Here is a 19800-nt window from a genome sequence, read left to right as displayed (position 1 = left end):
TGTCACTACATTGAGGATAATATCGTAAAGATAGGGATCAACAAAGTTGCCTTCTCTTTACGCACTCTGAACTTTCATCATTTGATCTGAAAAATTAGTTAATTAATTTAAATAGTGCCCCCCATATTATATAAACAAATTATATAAGTGCAAATTTATAGTTAGAAGAGGAAATGTCTTCATTTCTATAAACTTCCTTACAGAGGGAGCACCGGTCATAACCTCGCCTATTTTATCATGCAACTCTTTGTCTGCTTCAATGAAAGGATGGAATTTGTTATAAATTGTTTTGTGTTGACAAACGTTTGTCAAATTAGGTTGTGTGCAACCAAGTTTTAACATATCAATCTATTTGTTATGATAGAATTCCATCATTTTCTGCATCGCTTCTAGTGTCGGAACAGCATCTTTATTGTTACACTTGACAAAATACTTCTAATATAAATAAACAACAATAATATCTAATTTACAAATGTTAGTTTGCCATCAAATTCATTCTCAAGTTTTCATTCATTGTATCTACTGGACGAAACTTTTCATCTACCACCTGTTCCCCGTGTTTGTTAATGGATGCTGTCATTAGATCGTTAATTCTAAAACTCACAGCCCCCATGTCAACGAGGATTGATTGTAAACGTGAATAACTATGATGCACGTTCTCAACTGGATTTTCATACGCCTTCGCTTTTGAACTATGTGGTACAATTTGAGAAGCATAAAATTGATCAATCCTATTTGACATTGTTTACAAATATTTATAGCAATAAGTATAGGGTTATCTTTTGTCGACATTATTGCTCTGATAATCGGCATTGCCTCTGAGCCCTCGAGTGATATGTCGAAGAGGTAACCAAAAGTAACCCTGATCTTCAGAGCTTCGACGTCCGCAAGCTAAGTCCTCGAGTGTAATACTGTAAGGTGAGGTTAATATTCGGCTCGTTTCTCGTGTCATATTTTTGCAGTAGCTTAAGCGTGAGATACAGCTTTAGCAACTTTGTCTCGTTTATTACCAACATAGCCTTTTCCTGCTGCATTACTACCCACATAGAGTTTACTTTTGAGTTGGTCAATTGGAATAGGTTTATTCATTGACGAAACACGTCGATTCTGGTTTGTTATTTCGATCGCTTGATGAAAGATGGGATCTGCTCGAAGAACGTTCTCTTGATTTGCAAATAGCTCATCTGTTCAATCGTAGTCTTTGGTTGCACGTAAATGTCCTTCAAGTGTGTGTTCTGATCGGGTCACATTCAGGAGTTTAGTCTCGAATTGATGTTTCACTACATTGAGGATAATATCGTAAAGATAGGGATCAACATAGTTGCCTTCTTTTTATAATACGCACTCTGAACTTTTTTTACTAGATCTGAAAATTTCGTGTAATCAGTTAAGTAATTTAATTAGTGCCCATATTATATAAACAAAATATATAAGTGAAAGTTTATAGTGAGAGGAGGAAGTGTCTTCTTTTCGATAATATTCCATGGGGAGCACCGGTCAAAATTCCGCGTATTTTATCATGCAAATCTTTGTCTGCTTCAACGAAAGGATGGAATTTGTTATTAGTTGATTTTTGTACACAAATGTTTGCCAAATTATGTAGTGTCCAACCACGTTTTAACATATTATTCTCTTTGTTTTGATAGAATTCTGTCATTTTCTGCATCGCTTCTAGTGTCGGGACAACATCCTTATTGTTATACTTGACAAATTACTTGACACATCAATAAACAACAATAATATCTAATTTACAATTTTTAGTTTGCCATCAAATGTATTCTTAAGTTTTCATTCATTGTGTCGACTGGACGAAACTTTTCATCTCCAACCTGTTACCCGTGTTTGTTAATGAATGCTGTCATTAGATCGTTAATTCTATAACCATGTCAACGAAGATTGATTGTAACAGAATCTACCTCAGTTTTTTCTGTTACGACGAAGATAGAATCGTCGCCAAGCACTTATATAGGATACCGTTTTCCAAAACTCTAATTGCACATAAATTGAAGTGATAATTCCCAACTGTATCAACGAACTGGGAAAAGTAGCTTCCAGAAGGTACACTGCCTTTTAATTTCATAAGTTTTCCGTTTGGTAGGACGACCTGAGTATTCATAAAATAGTCAATAATAAGGTACCAAACCGACTCATCTCCAGAGTCAGGTTCATCTGGTTCAATCATCATTCTCAGAATCGAAAATCCCAATGGAATTAAGAAATCAGAAATGCGTTTATTGTAATTCGAAAGGTCGCTTCATACTGCCTTCGCTTTTGAACTAGGTGGTACAATTTGAGATTCATATATTTGAGCAATCCTAGTTGACATCTCTATAAATAATTATAGCAATAAATATAGGTTGATCTTGTGTCGACATTATCGCTCTGATAATCGGCATTGCCTTCGAGCCCTCGAGTAATATCATGTCAAAGGGGTAACCAAAAGTAACCCTGATCTTCAGAGCTTCGACGTCCGCAAGCTGAGTCCTCGAGTGTAATACTGTAGGGTGAGGTTAATATTCGGCTCGTTTCTCGTGCCATAATTTTGCAGTAGCTTAAGCGTGAGATACAGCTTTAGCAACGTTGTCTCGTTTATTAACAACCTAGCTTTTTCCTGCTGCAGTAGTACCCACATAGAGTACACTTTTGAGTTGGTCAATTGGAATAGGTTTGTTCATTGACGAAACACGTAAGTTCTGTTTTGTTATTTCTTTCGCTTGATGTAAGATGGGATCTTAGGAAAGAATGTTTTCTTGATTTGCACAGAACTCATCTGTTTTGACGTATTCATCGATTGCATGTAAATTTCCTTCAAGTGTAGCCTGATCGGGTCATATTCAGGAGTTTAGTCTTGAATTGAGATTTCACTACATTGAAAATAATATCGTAAAGATAGGAATCAACAAAGTCGCCTTCTCTTCTATAATACGCAATCTGAACTCTCTTCATTAGATCTGAAAATTTTATTAAATCAGTTAAGTAATTAACTAGAGCCCATATTATATAAACAAAATATATAAGTGAAATTTTAAACTTAGAAGAGGAAATGTCTTCATTCCTATAAAATTCTATATAGAGGGAGCACCGGTCAAAATTCCGCGTCTTTTATCATGCAAATCTTTGTCTGCTTCAACGGAAGGATAGAATTTTTTATTAGTTGATTTGTGTAGACAAATGTTTGCCAAATTAGTTAGTGTGCAACCAAGTTTTAACATATTAATCTCTTTGTTCTGATAGAGTTCTGCATCGCTTCTAGTGTTGGGACAACATGCTTATTGTTATACTTGGCAAATTACTTGACACATAAATAAAAAACAATAATATCTAATTTACAAATGTTAGTTTGCCATCAAATACCTTCTTAAGTTTTCATTCATTGTGTCTACTGGACGAAATTTTCCATCTCCAACCTTTTTCCCATGTTTGTTGATGAACGCTGTCATTAGATCGTGAATCCTAAAAACTCGCAGGACCCATATCAACGAAGATTGAATTTAAACCTGAATAACTATGAAGCACGTTCTCAACCGGATTTTTTGGGTAAAGTAATAAATCATATATTAGCTCGTCGTCTCTATCAATCGATATTCCATGGAATTTGTGTCCAAAGAACGTCGCTTCGCTAAAGTCTGTAGTAACCAATGACCTATCCAAGCTTAATCGTAATTCAAAGCGCTCATCTTTCGAATGAAATACATTTAAATCTACTTCAGTTTCTTGTGGTACGACGAAGATAGAATCGTCGCCAAGCACATATTGAGAATTCCATTTTCAAAATCTCTTAACTGCACATATATTGAAGTGACATAATTCACAGCTGAATCAATGAGCTGGGTAATGTAGCTTCCAGAAGGTACACTGCCTCTTATTTTCATAAATCTGCCGTTTGGTAGGACGACCGGAGTATTGATAATTTAGTCAATAATAGGGTCCCAAACCGACTTATCTGCAGAGTCTGTTTTGTTTGGTTCAATCAACATTCTCAAAATCGAAAATCCCAATCGAATTAAGAAATCAGAAATGCGTTTATCGTAATTCGAAAGGTCGCTTCATACTGCCTTCGTTTTTAAACTAGGTGGTACAATTTGAGATTCATATATTTGAGCAATCCTAGTTGACATCTCTATAAATAATTATAGCAATAAATATAGGTTGATCTTGTGTCGACAATATCGCTCTGATAATCGACATTGCCTTCGAGCCCTCGAGTAATATCATGTCAAAGGGTAACCAAAAGTAACCCTGATCTTCAGAGCTTCGACGTCCGCAAGTTGAGTCCTCGAGTGTAATACTCTAGGGTGAGGTTAATATTCGGCTCGTTTCTCGTCCATAATTTTGCAGTAGCTTAAGCGTGAGATACAGCTTTAGCAACATTGTCTCGTTTATTAATAACCTAGCTTTTTCCTGCTGCAGTAGTACCCACATAGAGTACACTTTTGAGTTGGTCAATTGGAATAGGTTTGTTCATTGACGAAACACGTAGGTTCTGTTTTGTTATTTCTTTCGCTTGATGTAAGATGGGATCTTAGGAAAGAATGTTTTGTTGATTTGCACAGAACTCATCTGTTTTGACGTATTCTTCGATTGCACGTAAATGTCCTTCAAGTGTAGCCTGATCGGGTCATATTCAGGAGTTTAGTCTTGAATTGAGATTTCACTACATTGAAAATAATATCGTAAAGATAGGAATCAACAAAGTCGCCTTCTCTTTTATAATGCGCAATCTGAACTCTCTTCATTAGATCTGAAAATTTCATTTATTCAGTTAAGTAATTAACTAGAGCCCATATTATATAAACAAATTATATAAGTGAAATTTTTTAAACTTAGAGGAGGAAATGTCTTCATTCCTATAAAATTCTATATAGAGGGAGCACCGGTCAAAATTCCGCGTCTTTTATCATGCAAATCTTTGTCTGCTTCAACGGAAGGATAGAATTTTTTATTAGTTGATTTGTGTAGACAAATGTTTGCCAAATTAGTTAGTGTGCAACCAAGTTTTAACATATTAATCTCTTTGTTCTGATAGAGTTCTGCATCGCTTCTAGTGTTGGGACAACATGCTTATTGTTATACTTGGCAAATTACTTGTCACATAAATAAAAAACAATAATATCTAATTTACAAATGTTAGTTTGCCATCAAATACCTTCTTAAGTTTTCATTCATTGTGTCTACTGGACGAAATTTTCCATCTCCAACCTTTTTCCCATGTTTGTTGATGAACGCTGTCATTAGATCGTGAATCCTAAAAACTCGCAGGACCCATATCAACGAAGATTGAATTTAAACCTGAATAACTATGAAGCACGTTCTCAACCGGATTTTTTGGGTAAAGTAATAAATCATATATTAGCTCGTCGTCTCTATCAATCGATATTCCATGGAATTTGTGTCCAAAGAACGTCGCTTCGCTAAAGTCTGTAGTAACCAATGACCTATCCAAGCTTAATCGTAATTCAAAGCGCTCATCTTTCGAATGAAATACATTTAAATCTACTTCAGTTTCTTGTGGTACGACGAAGATAGAATCGTCGCCAAGCACATATTGAGAATTCCATTTTCAAAATCTCTTAACTGCACATATATTGAAGTGACATAATTCACAGCTGAATCAATGAGCTGGGTAATGTAGCTTCCAGAAGGTACACTGCCTCTTATTTTCATAAATCTGCCGTTTGGTAGGACGACCGGAGTTTTGATAATTTAGTCAATAATAGGGTCCCAAACCGACTTATCTGCAGAGTCTGTTTTGTTTGGTTCAATCAACATTCTCAAAATCGAAAATCCCAATCGAATTAAGAAATCAGAAATGCGTTTATCGTAATTCGAAAGGTCGCTTCATACTGCCTTCGTTTTTGAACTAGGTGGTACAATTTGAGATTCATATATTTGAGCAATCCTAGTTGACATCTCTATAAATAATTATAGCAATAAATATAGGTTGATCTTGTGTCGACAATATTGCTCTGATAATCGACATTGCCTTCGAGCCCTCGAGTAATATCATGTCAAATGGTAACCAAAAGTAACCCTGATCTTCAGAGCTTCGACGTCCGCAAGTTGAGTCCTCGAGTGTAATACTCTAGGTTGAGGTTAATATTCGGCTCGTTTCTCGTCCATAATTTTGCAGTAGCTTAAGCGTGAGATACAGCTTTAGCAACATTGTCTCGTTTATTAATAACCTAGCTTTTTCCTGCTGCAGTAGTACCCACATAGAGTACACTTTTGAGTTAGTCAATTGGAATAGGTTTGTTCATTGACGAAACACGTAGGTTCTGTTTTGTTATTTCTTTCGCTTGATGTAAGATGGGATCTTAGGAAAGAATGTTTTGTTGATTTGCACAGAACTCATCTGTTTTGACGTATTCTTCGATTGCACGTAAATGTCCTTCAAGTGTAGCCTGATCGGGTCATATTCAGGAGTTTAGTCTTGAATTGAGATTTCACTACATTGAAAATAATATCGTAAAGATAGGAATCAACAAAGTCGCCTTCTCTTTTATAATGCGCAATCTGAACTCTCTTCATTAGATCTGAAAATTTCATTTATTCAGTTAAGTAATTAACTAGAGCCCATATTATATAAACAAATTATATAAGTGAAATTTTTTAAACTTAGAGGAGGAAATGTCTTCATTCCTATAAAATTCTATATAGAGGGAGCGCCGGTCAAAATTTTGCGTATTTTATCATGCAAATCTTTGTCTGCTTCAACGGAAGGATAGAATTTGTTATTAGTTGACTTGTGTAGACAAATGTTCGCCGAATTAGTTAGTGTGCAACCAAGTTTTAACATATTGATCTCTTTGTTCTGATAGAATTCTGCATCGCTTCTAGTGTTGGGAGAACATCCTTATTGTTATACTTGGCAAATTACTTGACACATAAATAAAAGACAATAATATCTAATTTACAAATGTTAGTTTGCCATCAAATACCTTCTTAAGTTTTCATTCATTGTGTCTACTGGACGAAATTTTTTTTCTCCAACCTTTTTCCCGTGTTTGTTGATGAACGCTGTCATTAGATCGTGAATCCTAAAACTCGCAGCACCCATGTCAACGAAGATTGATTTCAAACCTGAATAACTATAAAGCACGTTCTCAACCAGATTTTTTGGGTGAAGTAATAAATCATAGATTAGCTCGTCGTCTCTATCAATCGATATTCCATGGAATTTGTGTCCAAAGAACGTCGCTTCGCTAAAGTCTGTATTAACCAATTACCTATCCAAGCTTAATCGTATTTCAAAGCGCTCATATTTCGAATGAAATACCTTCAAATCTACTTCAGTTTCTTGTGGTACGACGAAGATAGAATCGTCGCCAAGCACATGTTGAGAATACCATTTTCAAAATCTCTTAACTGCACATAAATTGAAAGGACATAATTCACCACTGTATCAACGAGCTGGGAAAGTAGCTTCCAGAAGGTACACTGCCTTTTAATTTCATAAATTTTTCGTTTGGTAGGACGACCTGAGTATTCATAGAATAGTCAATAATAAGGTACCAAACCGACTCATCTCCAGAGTCAGGTTCGTCTGGTTCAATCAACATTCTCAGAATCGGAAATCCCAATCGAATTAAGAAATCAGAAATGATTTTATCGTATTTCGAGAGGTCGATGCATACTGCCTTCGCTTTTGAACTAGGTGGTACAATTTAAGAAGCATTTAATTCAGCAATCCTATTTGACATCTCTTTATAAATATTTATAGCAATAAATATAGGATGTTCTTGTGTCCACATTATTGCTCTGATAATCGGCATTGCCTTCGAGCCCTCGAGTAATATCATGTCAAAGGGGGTAACAATGGTAACCCTGATCTTCAGAGCTTGGACGTCCGCAAGCTGAGTCCTCGAGTGTAATTCTGTAGCGTGAGGTTAATATTCGCCTCGTTTTTCGTGCCATATTTTAGCATTATCTTAAGCGTGAGATACAGCTTTATCAACGTTGTCTCGTTTGTTACCAACGTAGCCTTTTCCTGCTGCAGTACTACCCACATAGGGTAAACTTTTGAGTTGGTCAATTGTAATAGGTTTATTCATTGATGAAACACGAAGACTCTGTTTTATTTCTATCGCTTGATTTAAGATGGTATCTTCTGGAAGAATGTTTTCTTGATTTGCACAGAACTCATCTGTTTTGACGTATTCTTCGATTGCACGTAAATTTCCTTCCGGTGTGTAGCCTGATCGGGTCACATTCAGGAGTTTAGTCTTGAATTCAAGTTCCACTACATTGAGGATAATAGCATAAAGATAGGGATCAACAAAGTCGCCTTTCTTTTTTAGAATGGATTACATTTAAATCTATTTCAGTTTCTTGAGGTACGACGAAGATAGAATTGTCGCCAAGCACATATATAGGATACCATTTTCCAAAAACTGTTAACTGCACGGAAATTGAAGTGACATAATTCACAGCTGAATCAATGAGCTGGGTAATGTAGCTTCCCGAAGGTACACTGCCTCTTATTTTCATAAATTTGCCGTTTGGTAGGACGACCGGAGTATTGATAATTAAGTCAATATTAGGGTCCCAAACCGACTTATCTGCAGAGTCTGTTTTGTTTGGTTCTATCAACATTCTCAGAATCGAAGATCCCAATCGAATTAAGAACTCAGAAATTAGTTTATCGTATTTCGAAAGGTCGATGCATACCGGCTTTGCTTTTGAACTAGGTGGTACAATTTGAGAAGCATATAAATGAGCAATGTTATTTGACATCTCTTTATAAATATTTTTAGCAATAATATAGGATGATCTTGTGTCGACAATATCGCTCTGATAACCAGCATTGCCTTCGAGCCCTTGAGTAGTATCATGTCAAGGGGGTAACCAAAATTAACCCTGATCTCCGACGTCCGTAAACTGAGTCCTCGAGTGTAATACTGTAAGGTGAGATTAATATTCGCCTCGTTTCTCGTGCCATATTTTAGCATTAGCTTAGGCGTGAGATACAGCGTTATCAACGTTGTCTCGTTTAATACCAACGTGGCCTTTTCCTGCTGCAGTACTACCCACATAGGGTAAACTTTTGAGTTGGTAACTTGGAATAGGTTTATTCATTGATGAAACATGAAGACTCTGTTTTGTTATTTCTATCGCTTGATGAAAGATGGGATCTGCTGAAAGAACGTGCTCTTGATTTGCAAAGAACTCATCTGTTTGGACGCATTCAAGTGTGTAGCCTGATCGGGTCACAATCAGGAGTTTGGCTTTGAGTTCAAGTTCCACTACATTGAGGATAATATCGTAAAGATCGGGATCAGCAAAATCGCCTCCTTTTTATAATACGCACTCGGAACTTTCTTTATTAGATCTGAAAAATTCGTGTAATCAGTTAAGTAATTTAACTATTACCCATTTTTGAACAGAATGTATCAGTGAAAACTTACAGTTAGAGGAGGAAATCTCTTTATAATTTCTTTATAGAAGGAGCACCCGTCATAACTTCGCGTATTTTACCATGCTAATCTTTATCTGCTTCAACGAAAGGATAGAATTGGTTATTAGTTGATTTCGTAGACAAATGTTTGCCGAATTGGGTATTGTGCAACCAAGTTTTAACATATTAATTTCTTTGTTATGATAGAATTCCATCATTTTCTGCATTGCTTCTTCGACGTATTCTTCGGTTGCACGTAATTGTCCTTCAAGTGTGGAGCCTTATCGGGTCACATTCAGGAGTTTGGTCTTGAATTCAAGTTCCACTACATTGAGGATAATTTCGTAAAGATAGGGATCAACAAAGTCTTCTTCTTTCTTAAATACGCAATCGGAACTTTCTTCATTAGATCTGAAAAATTCGTGTAATCAGTTAAGTAATTTAACTAGTGCCCATATTATATAATCAAAATATATCAGTGAAAGTTTGTAGTTAGAGGAGGAAATGTCTTTATAATTTCCTTATAGAAGGAGCGCCCGTCATAAACTCGCGTATTTTATCATGCTTATCTTTGTTTGCCTCATCGAAAGGATAGAATTTGTTATTAGCTGATTTGTGTAGACAAATGTTTGCCAAATTAGTTAGTGTGCAACCAAGTTTTAACATATTAATCTCTTTGTTCTGATAGAATTCTGTCATTTCCTGCATCGCTTCTTTTGTCGGTCAACATCCTTATTGTTTTACCTGACAAATTACATGACAGATAAATATATAACAATAATATCTAATTTACAAATGTTAGTTTGCCATCAAATACTTTCCTAAGTTTTCATTCATTGTGTCGACTGGACGAAAGTTTTCATCTCTAACCTGTTCCCCGTGTGTGTTATTGAATTCTGTCATTAGATCGTTAATTCTAAAACCATTTCAACAGAAATTGATTTTAAACGTAAATAACTATGATGCACGTTATTAACCGGATTTTTTGGGTGAAGTAATAATTCATAGATTAGCTCGTCGTCTCTGTCAATCGATGTGACAAGGTATTTGTGTCCCAAGAACGTCGCTTTGCTAAAGTCTAGTAACTAATGTTTTATCAAAGCTTAATCGAAATCTAATGCGCTCATATTCCGAATGGATTACATTTAAATCTACTCAGTTTCTTTTGGTACGACGAAGATAGAATTTTCGCCAAGCACATATATAAGATACCATTTTCCAAAAAACTCTCAACTGCACATAAATTAAAGTGACATAATTCACAGCTGAATCAATGAGCTGTGTAATGTAGCTTCCAGAAGGTACACTGCCTTTTAATTTCATAAATCTGTTATTTGGTAGGACGACCGGAATATTGATAAATTAGTCAATAATAGGGTCCCAGACCGACTTATCTGCAGAGTCAGGTTCATATAGTTCAATCAACATTCTCAGAATCAAAGATCCCAATCGAATTAAGAACTCAGAATTCATTTTATCGTATTTCGAAAGGTCGATGCATACCGCCTTCGCTTTTGAACTAGGTGGTACAATTTGAGAAGGATATAATTGAGCAATGCTGTTTGACATCTTTATAAATATTTATAGCAATAAATATAGGATGATCTTGTGTCGACAATATCGCTCTGATAGTCGGCATTGCCTTCACGCCCTCAAGTAGTATCATGTGAAAGGGGTAACCAAAAGTAACCTTGATCTTCGGAGTTTCGACGTCCGCAAGCTGAGTCCTCGAGTGTAATACTGTAAGGTGAGGTTAATATTCGCCTCGTTTCTCGTGCCACATTTTAGCAGTAGCTTAAGCGTGAAATACAGTTTTATCAACGATGTCTCGTTTATTACCAACATAGCTTTTTCCTGCTGCAGTACTACCCACATAGGGTACACTTTTGACATAGGGTACACTTTTGTCAAATGGAACAGGTTTGTTCATTGACGTAACACGAAGATTCTGTTTTGTTATTTCTATCGCCTGATGAAAGATGGGATCTGCTGAAAGTACCTGCTCTTGATTTGCAAAGAACTCATCTGTTTGGACGCATTCTTCGATTGCACGTAAATCTCCTTGAAGTGTGTGGACTGATCGGGTCTTATTCAGGGGTTTGGCCTTGAATTCAAGTTCCACTACGTTGAGGATAATGTCGTAAACATAGGGATCAGCAAATTCGCCTTCTTTTTTAGAATGGAATACATTTAAATCTTTTTCAGTTTCTCGTGGTACGAAGAAGATAGAATCGTCGCCAAGCACATATATAGGATGCCATTTTCGAAAACTCTTAACTGCACTTAAATTGAAGCGACATAATTCACAGCTGAATCAATGAGCTGGGAATTTAGCTTTCAGAAGGTACACTGCCTTTTATTTTCATAAGTCTGCCGTTTGGTGCCGTTTGGTAGGACGACCGGAGTATTGATAAATAAGTCATTAATAGGGTCCCAAACCGACTTATCCGCAGAGTCAGGTTCGTCTGGTTCTATCAACATTCTCAGAATCCAAGATCCCGATCGAATTAAGATCTCAGGAATGAGTTTATCGTGTTTGGAAAGGTCGATGCATACCGCCTTCGCTTTTGAACTAGGTGGTACAATTTGAGAAGCATATAAATGAGCAATGCTATTTGACATCTCTTATAAATATTTATAGCGATAAATATAGGATGTTCTTGTGTCGACTTTATCGCTCTGATTCGCTCTGATAATCGGCATTGCCTTCGCCTTCGAGCCCACGAGTAATATCATGTCAAAGGGGTAACAATAGTAACCCTGATCTTCAGAGCTTCGACGTCGGTAGTCAATAATAGGGTCCCAAACCGACTTATCCGCAGAGTCAGGTTCGTCTGGTTCTATCAACATTCTCAGAATCGAAGATCCCGATTGAATTAAGAACTCAGAAATGAGTTTATCGTATTTCGAAAGGTCGATGCATACCGCCTTCGCTTTTGAACTAGGTGGTACAATTTGAGAAGCATATAAAAAAGCAATCGTTTGACATCTCTTTAACAATATTTATAGCAATAAATATAGGATGATCTTGTGTCGACATTATCGCTCTGATAATAGGCATTGCCTTCGAGCCCTCTAATAGTATCATGTCAAGGGGGTAACCAAAGCTAAACCTGATCTTCGGAGTTTCGACGTTCGCAAGCTGAGTCTTCGAGTGTAATACTGTGAGGTGAGTTAATATTCGCCTTGTTTCTCGTGCCATATTTTAGCAGTAGCTTAAGCGTGAGATACAGCTTTATCAACGTTGTCTCGTTTATTACCAACATAGCTTTCTCCTGCTGCAGTACTACCCGCATTCGGGTACACTTTTAACTTGGTCAAGTTGAATAGTTTTATTCATTGACGAAACAAGAAGATTCTGTTTTGTTATTTCTCTCGCTTGATGAAAAATGGGATATGCTGAAAAAACGTGCTCTTGATTTGCAAAGAACTCATCTGTTTGGACGCATTCTTCGATTGCACGTAAATGTCCCTCAAGTTTGTAGCCTGATCGGTCACTTTCAGGAGTTTGGTCTTGAATTCGAGTTCCTCTACATTGAGGATAATATCGTAAAGATAGGGAGCATTAAAGTTGCCTTCTTTTTTATAATCGATTACATTTAAATCTACTTCAGTTTCTTGTGGTACGCGGAAGATAGAATTGTCGCCAAGCGCATATAAAGGATACCATTATCTAAAAACTTTTAACTGCACATAAATTGAAGTGACATAATTCACAGCTGAATCAATAAGCTGGGTGTTGATGCTTCCAGAAGGTACACTGCCTCTTATTTTCATAAATTTGCCGTTTGGTAGGACGACCGGAGTATTGATAATTAAGTCAATATTAGGGTCCCAAACCGACTTATCTGCAGAGTCTGTTTTGTTTGGTTCTATCAACATTCTCAGAATCGAAGATCCCAATCGAATTAAGAACTCAGAAATTAGTTTATCGTATTTCGAAAGGTCGATGCATACCGGCTTTGCTTTTGAACTAGGTGGTACAATTTGAGAAGCATATAAATGAGCAATGCTATTTGACATCTCTTTATAAATATTTTTAGCAATAATATAGGATGATCTTGTGTCGACAATATCGCTCTGATAACCAGCATTGCCTTCGAGCCCTTGAGTAGTATCATGTCAAGGGGGTAACCAAAATTAACCCTGATCTCCGACGTCCGTAAACTGAGTCCTCGAGTGTAATACTGTAAGGTGAGATTAATATTCGCCTCGTTTCTCGTGCCATATTTTAGCAGTAGCTTAAGCGTGAAATACAGTTTTATCAACGATGTCTCGTTTATTACCAACATAGCTTTTTCCTGCTGCAGTACTACCCACATAGGGTACACTTTTGACATAGGGTACACTTTTGTCAAATGGAACAGGTTTGTTCATTGACGTAACACGAAGATTCTGTTTTGTTATTTCTATCGCCTGATGAAAGATGGGATCTGCTGAAAGTACCTGCTCTTGATTTGCAAAGAACTCATCTGTTTGGACGCATTCTTCGATTGCACGTAAATCTCCTTGAAGTGTGTGGACTGATCGGGTCTTATTCAGGGGTTTGGCCTTGAATTCAAGTTCCACTACGTTGAGGATAATGTCGTAAACATAGGGATCAGCAAATTCGCCTTCTTTTTTAGAATGGAATACATTTAAATCTTTTTCAGTTTCTCGTGGTACGAAGAAGATAGAATCGTCGCCAAGCACATATATAGGATGCCATTTTCGAAAACTCTTAACTGCACTTAAATTGAAGCGACATAATTCACAGCTGAATCAATGAGCTGGGAATTTAGCTTTCAGAAGGTGCACTGCCTTTTATTTTCATAAATTTGCCGCTTGGTAGGACGACCGGGTTTTTGATAAAATAGTCAGTTTATGATAAGTCACCGGGTTTATGATAGTCACCGGGTTTATGATAGTCACCGGGTTTTTGATAAAATATAATTGAGCAATGCTGTTTGACATCTTTATAAATATTTATAGCAATAAATATAGGATGATCTTGTGTCGACAATATCGCTCTGATAGTCGGCATTGCTTTCACGCCCTCAAGTAGTATCATGTGAAAGGGGTAACCCTGATCTTCGGAGTTTCGACGTCCGCAAGCTGAGTCCTCGAGTGTAATACTGTAAGGTGAGGTTAATATGCGCCTCGTTTCTCGTGCCACATTTTAGCAGTAGCTTAAGCGTGAAATACAGTTTTATCAACGATGTCTCGTTTATTACCAACATAGCTTTTTCCTGCTGCAGTACTACCCACATAGGGTACACTTTTGACATAGGGTACACTTTTGTCAAATGGAACAGGTTTGTTCATTGACGTAACACGAAGATTCTGTTTTGTTATTTCTATCGCCTGATGAAAGATGGGATCTGCTGAAAGTACCTGCTCTTGATTTGCAAAGAACTCATCTGTTTGGACGCATTCTTCGATTGCACGTAAATCTCCTTGAAGTGTGTGGACTGATCGGGTCTTATTCAGGGGTTTGGTCTTGAATTCAAGTTCCACTACGTTGAGGATAATGTCGTAAACATAGGGATCAGCAAATTCGCCTTCTTTTTTTAGAATGGAATACATTTAAATCTTTTTCAGTTTCTCGTGGTACGAAGAAGATAGAATCGTCGCCAAGCACATATATAGGATACCATTTTCGAAAACTCTTAACTGCACTTACATTGAAGCGACATAATTCACAGCTGAATCAATGAGCTGGGAATTTAGCTTCCAGAAGGTACACTGCCTTTTATTTTCATAAGTCTGCCGTTTGGTGCCGTTTGGTAGGACGACCGGAGTATTGATAAATAAGTCATTAATAGGGTCCCAAACCGACTTATCCGCAGAGTCAGGTTCGTCTGGTTCTATCAACATTCTCAGAATCCAAGATCCCGATCGAATTAAGATCTCAGGAATGAGTTTATCGTATTTGGAAAGGTCGATGCATATCATCTTCGCTTTTGAACTAAGTGGTACAATTTGAGAAGCATATAATTGAGCAATGCTATTTGACATCTCTTATAAATATTTATAGCGATAAATATAGGATGTTCTTGTGTCGACTTTATCGCTCTGATTCGCTCTGATAATCGGCATTGCCTTCGCCTTCGAGCCCACGAGTAATATCATGTCAAAGGGGTAACAATAGTAACCCTGATCTTCAGAGCTTCGACGTCGGTAGTCAATAATAGGGTCCCAAACCGACTTATCCGCAGAGTCAGGTTCGTCTGGTTCTATCAACATTCTCAGAATCGAAGATCCCGATTGAATTAAGAACTCAGAAATGAGTTTATCGTATTTCGAAAGGTCGATGCATACCGCCTTCGCTTTTGAACTAGGTGGTACAATTTGAGAAGCATATAAAAAAGCAATCGTTTGACATTCTTTAACAATATTTATAGCAATAAATATAGGATGATCTTGTGTCGACATTATCGCTCTGATAATAGGCATTGCCTTCGAGCCCTCGAATAGTATCATGTCAAGGGGGTAACCAAAACTAAACCTGATCTTCGGAGTTTCGACGTTCGCAAGCTGAGTCCTCGAGTGTAATACTGTGAGGTGAGGTTAATATTCGCCTCGTTTCTCGTGCCATATTTTAGCAGTAGCTTAAGCGTGAGATACAGCTTTATCAACGTTGTCTCGTTTATTACCAACATAGCTTTCTCCTGCTGCAGTACTACCCACATTAGGGTACACTTTTAACTTGGTCAAGTTGAATAGGTTTATTCATTGACGAAACAAGAAGATTCTGTTTTGTTATTTCTCTCGCTTGATGAAAAATGAGATATGCTGAAAAACGTGCTCTTGATTTGCAAAGAACTCATCTGTTTGGACGCATTCTTCGATTGCACGTAAATGTCCCTCAAGTTTGTAGCCTGATCGGTCATTTTCAGGAGTTTGGTCTTGAATTCAAGTTCCTCTACATTGAGGATAATATCGTAAAGATAGGGAGCATTAAAGTTGCCTTCTTTTTTATAATCGATTACATTTAAATCTACTTCAGTTTCTTGTGGTACGCGGAAGATAGAATTGTCGCCAAGCGCATATAAAGGATACCATTATCTAAAAACTTTTAACTGCACATAAATTGAAGTGACATAATTCACAGCTGAATCAATAAGCTGGGTGTTGATGCTTCCAGAAGGTACACTGCCTTTAATTTTCATAAATCTGCCGCTTGGTAGGACGACCGGGTTTTTGATAAAATAGTCAGTATTAAGGTTCCAAACCGACTCATCTTCACAGTCAGGTTCGTCTGGTTCAATAACATTCTCAGAATCGAAAATCCCAATCGAATTAAGAACTCAGAAATGAGTTTATCGTATTTCGAAGGGTCGATGCATACCGCCTTCGCTTTTGAACTAGGTGGTACAATTTGAAGCAATAAATATAGGATGATCTTGTGTCGACATTATCGCTCTGATAATCGGCATTGCCTTTGAGCCCTCGAGTAGTATCATGTCAAAGGGGTAACCAAAAGTAACCCTGATCTTCGGAGTTTCGACGTCCGCAAGCCGAGTCCTTGAGTTTAATACTGTAAGGTGAGGTTAATATTGGCCTCGTTTCTCGTGCCATATTTAAGCAGTAGCTTAAGCATGAAACAGCTTTATCATTGTTTTCTCGTTTATTACCAAGATAGTTTTTTCCCGCTGCAGTACTACCAACATTGGGTACACTTTTGAGTTGGTCAATTGGAATAGGTTTATTCATTGATGAAACACGAAGATTCTGTTTTGTTATTTCTATCGCCTGATGAAAGATGGGATCTGCTGAAAGAACTTGCTCTTGATTTGCAAAGATCTCATCTGTTTGGACCATTCTTCGATTGCACATAAATGACTGCAAGTGTGTAGCCTGATCGGATCACATTCAGGAGTTTGGTCTTGAATTCAAGTTCCACTACATTGAGGATAATATTCTAAAGATCAACAAAGTCGCCTTGTTTTTTATAATCCATTACAATTAAATCCACTTCAGTTTCTTGTGGTACGCGGAAGATGGAATCTTCGCCAAGCACATATATAGGATACGATTTTCCAAAAACTCTTAACTGCACATAATTTGAAGTGGCATAATTCACAGCTGAATCAATGAACTCGGTAAAATAGCTTCCAGAAGGTAGACTGCCTTTTATTTTCATAAATATGCCGTTTGGTAGGACGACCGGAGTATTGCTAAAATAGTCAATAATAGGGTCCCAAACCGACTTATCTGCAGAGTCAGGTTCGTCTGGTTCAATCAACTTTCTCAGAATTGAAGATCTCAATCGAATTAAGAACCTAGAGATGAGTGTATCGTATATCGAAATGTTGATGCCTACCGCCTTCGCTTTTGAACTAGGTGGTACAATTTGAGAAGCATATAATTGAGCAATGCTATTTGACATCTCTTTATAAATATTTATAGCAATAAATATAGGATGATCTTGTGTCGACAATATTGCTCTGATAATCGGCATTGCCTTTGAGCCCTCGAGTAGTATCATGTCAAAGGAGTAATCAAAAGTAACCTTGATCTTCCGAATTTCGACGTCCTCAAGCTGAGTCCTCGAGTGTAATACTCTAAGGTGAGGTTAATATTCGTCTCGTTTCTCGTGCCATGTTTTAGCAGTAGCTTAAGCGTTAAGTACAGCTTTATCAACGTTGTCTCGTTTATTACCAACGTAGCTTTTTCCTTGTGCAGTACTACCCACATAGGGTACACTTTTGAGTTGGTCAATTGGAATAGGTTTATTCATTGATGAAACACGAAGATTCTGTTTTGTTATTTCTATCGCCTGATGAAAGATGGGATCTGCTGAAAGAACTTGCTCTTGATTTGCAAAGATCTCGTCTGTTTGGACCATTCTTCGATTGCACATAAATGACTGCAAGTGTGTAGCCTGATCGGATCACATTCAGGAGTTTGGTCTTGACTTCAAGTTCCACTACATTGAGGATAATATCCTAAAGATCAACAAAGTCGCCTTGTTTTTTATAATCGATTACAATTAAATCCACTTCAGTTTCTTGTGGTACGCGGAAGATGGAATCTTCGCCCAGCACATATATAGGATACGATTTTCCAAAAACTCTTAACTGCACATAATTTGAAGTGGCATAATTCACAGCTGAATCAATGAACTGGGTAAAATAGCTTCCAGAAGGTAGACTGCCTTTTATTTTCATAAATATGCCGTTTTCGTAGGACGACCGGAGTATTGATAAAATAGTCAATAATAGGGTCCCAAACCGATTTATCTGCAGAGTCAGGTTCGTCTGGTTCTATCAACATTCTCGGAATCGAAGATTCCAATCGAATTAAGAACTCAGAAATGAGTTTATCGTAATTCGAAAGGTCGATGCATACTGCCTTCGCTTTTGAACTAGTTGGTACAATTTGGGAAGCATATAATTGAGCAATGCTGTTTGACATCTTTTTATAAATATTTATAGCAATAAATATAGGATGATCTTGTGTCGACATTATTGCTCTGATAATCGGCATTGCCTTAGAGCCCTCGAGTAGTATCATGTCAAAGGGGTAACCAAAAGTAACCCTGATCTTCGGAGTTTCGACGTCCGCAAGCCGAGTCCTTGAGTGTAATACTGTAAGGTGAGGTTAATATTCGCCTCGTTTCTCGTGCCATATTTAAGCAGTAGCTTAAGCATCAAACAGCTTTATCATTGTTGTCTCGTTTATTCGTTTATTACCAAGATAGTTTTTTCCCGCTGCAGTACTACCAACATTGGGTACACTTTTGAGTTGATCAATTGGAATAGGTTTATTCATTGATGAAACACGAAGATTCTGTTTTGTTATTTCTATCGCCTGATGAAAGATGGGATCTGCTGAAAGAACTTGCTCTTGATTTGCAAAGATCTCATCTGTTTGGACTATTCTTCGATTGCACATAAATGACTGCAAGTGTGTAGTCTGATTGGATCACATTCAGGAGTTTGGTCTTGAATTCAAGTTCCACTACATTGAGGATAATATCCTAAAGATCAACAAAGTCGCCTTGTTTTTTATAATTGATTACAATTAAATCCACTTCAGTTTCTTGTGGTACGCGGAAGATGGAGTCTTCGCCAAGCACATATATAGGATACGATTTTCCAAAAACTGTTAACTGCACATAATTTGAAGTGGCATAATTCACAGCTGAATCAATGAACTGGGTAAAATAGCTTCCAGAAGGTAGACTGCCTTTTATTTTCATAAATATGCCGTTTGGTAGGACGACCGGAGTATTGATAAAATAGTCAATAATAGGGTCCCAAACCGACTTATCTGCAGAGTCAAGTTCGTCTGGTTCTATCAACATTCTCGGAATCGAAGATTCCAATCGAATTAAGAACTCAGAAATGAGTTTATCGTAATTCGAAAGGTCGATGCATACTGCCTTCGCTTTTGAACTAGTTGGTACAATTTGGGAAGCA

The 19800-nt window shown here is 37.2% G+C and overlaps 1 protein-coding gene across 1 annotated transcript in view; it reads left to right on the top strand.

Moving 5' to 3' along the window:
• LOC142346110 (uncharacterized) overlaps window positions 1-19800 on the top strand; it is a 134305-nt gene that overhangs the window by 45366 nt on the left and 69139 nt on the right. The gene's annotated exons all lie outside the window — the stretch shown is intronic.

The sequence above is a fragment of the Convolutriloba macropyga genome, chromosome 9 (assembly GCF_964194025.1).
Source record: "Convolutriloba macropyga chromosome 9, txConMacr16.3, whole genome shotgun sequence".
In the NCBI taxonomy this organism is placed as follows: domain Eukaryota; kingdom Metazoa; phylum Xenacoelomorpha; order Acoela; family Convolutidae; genus Convolutriloba; species Convolutriloba macropyga.
This window is presented reverse-complemented; position numbering and strand designations above follow the sequence as displayed.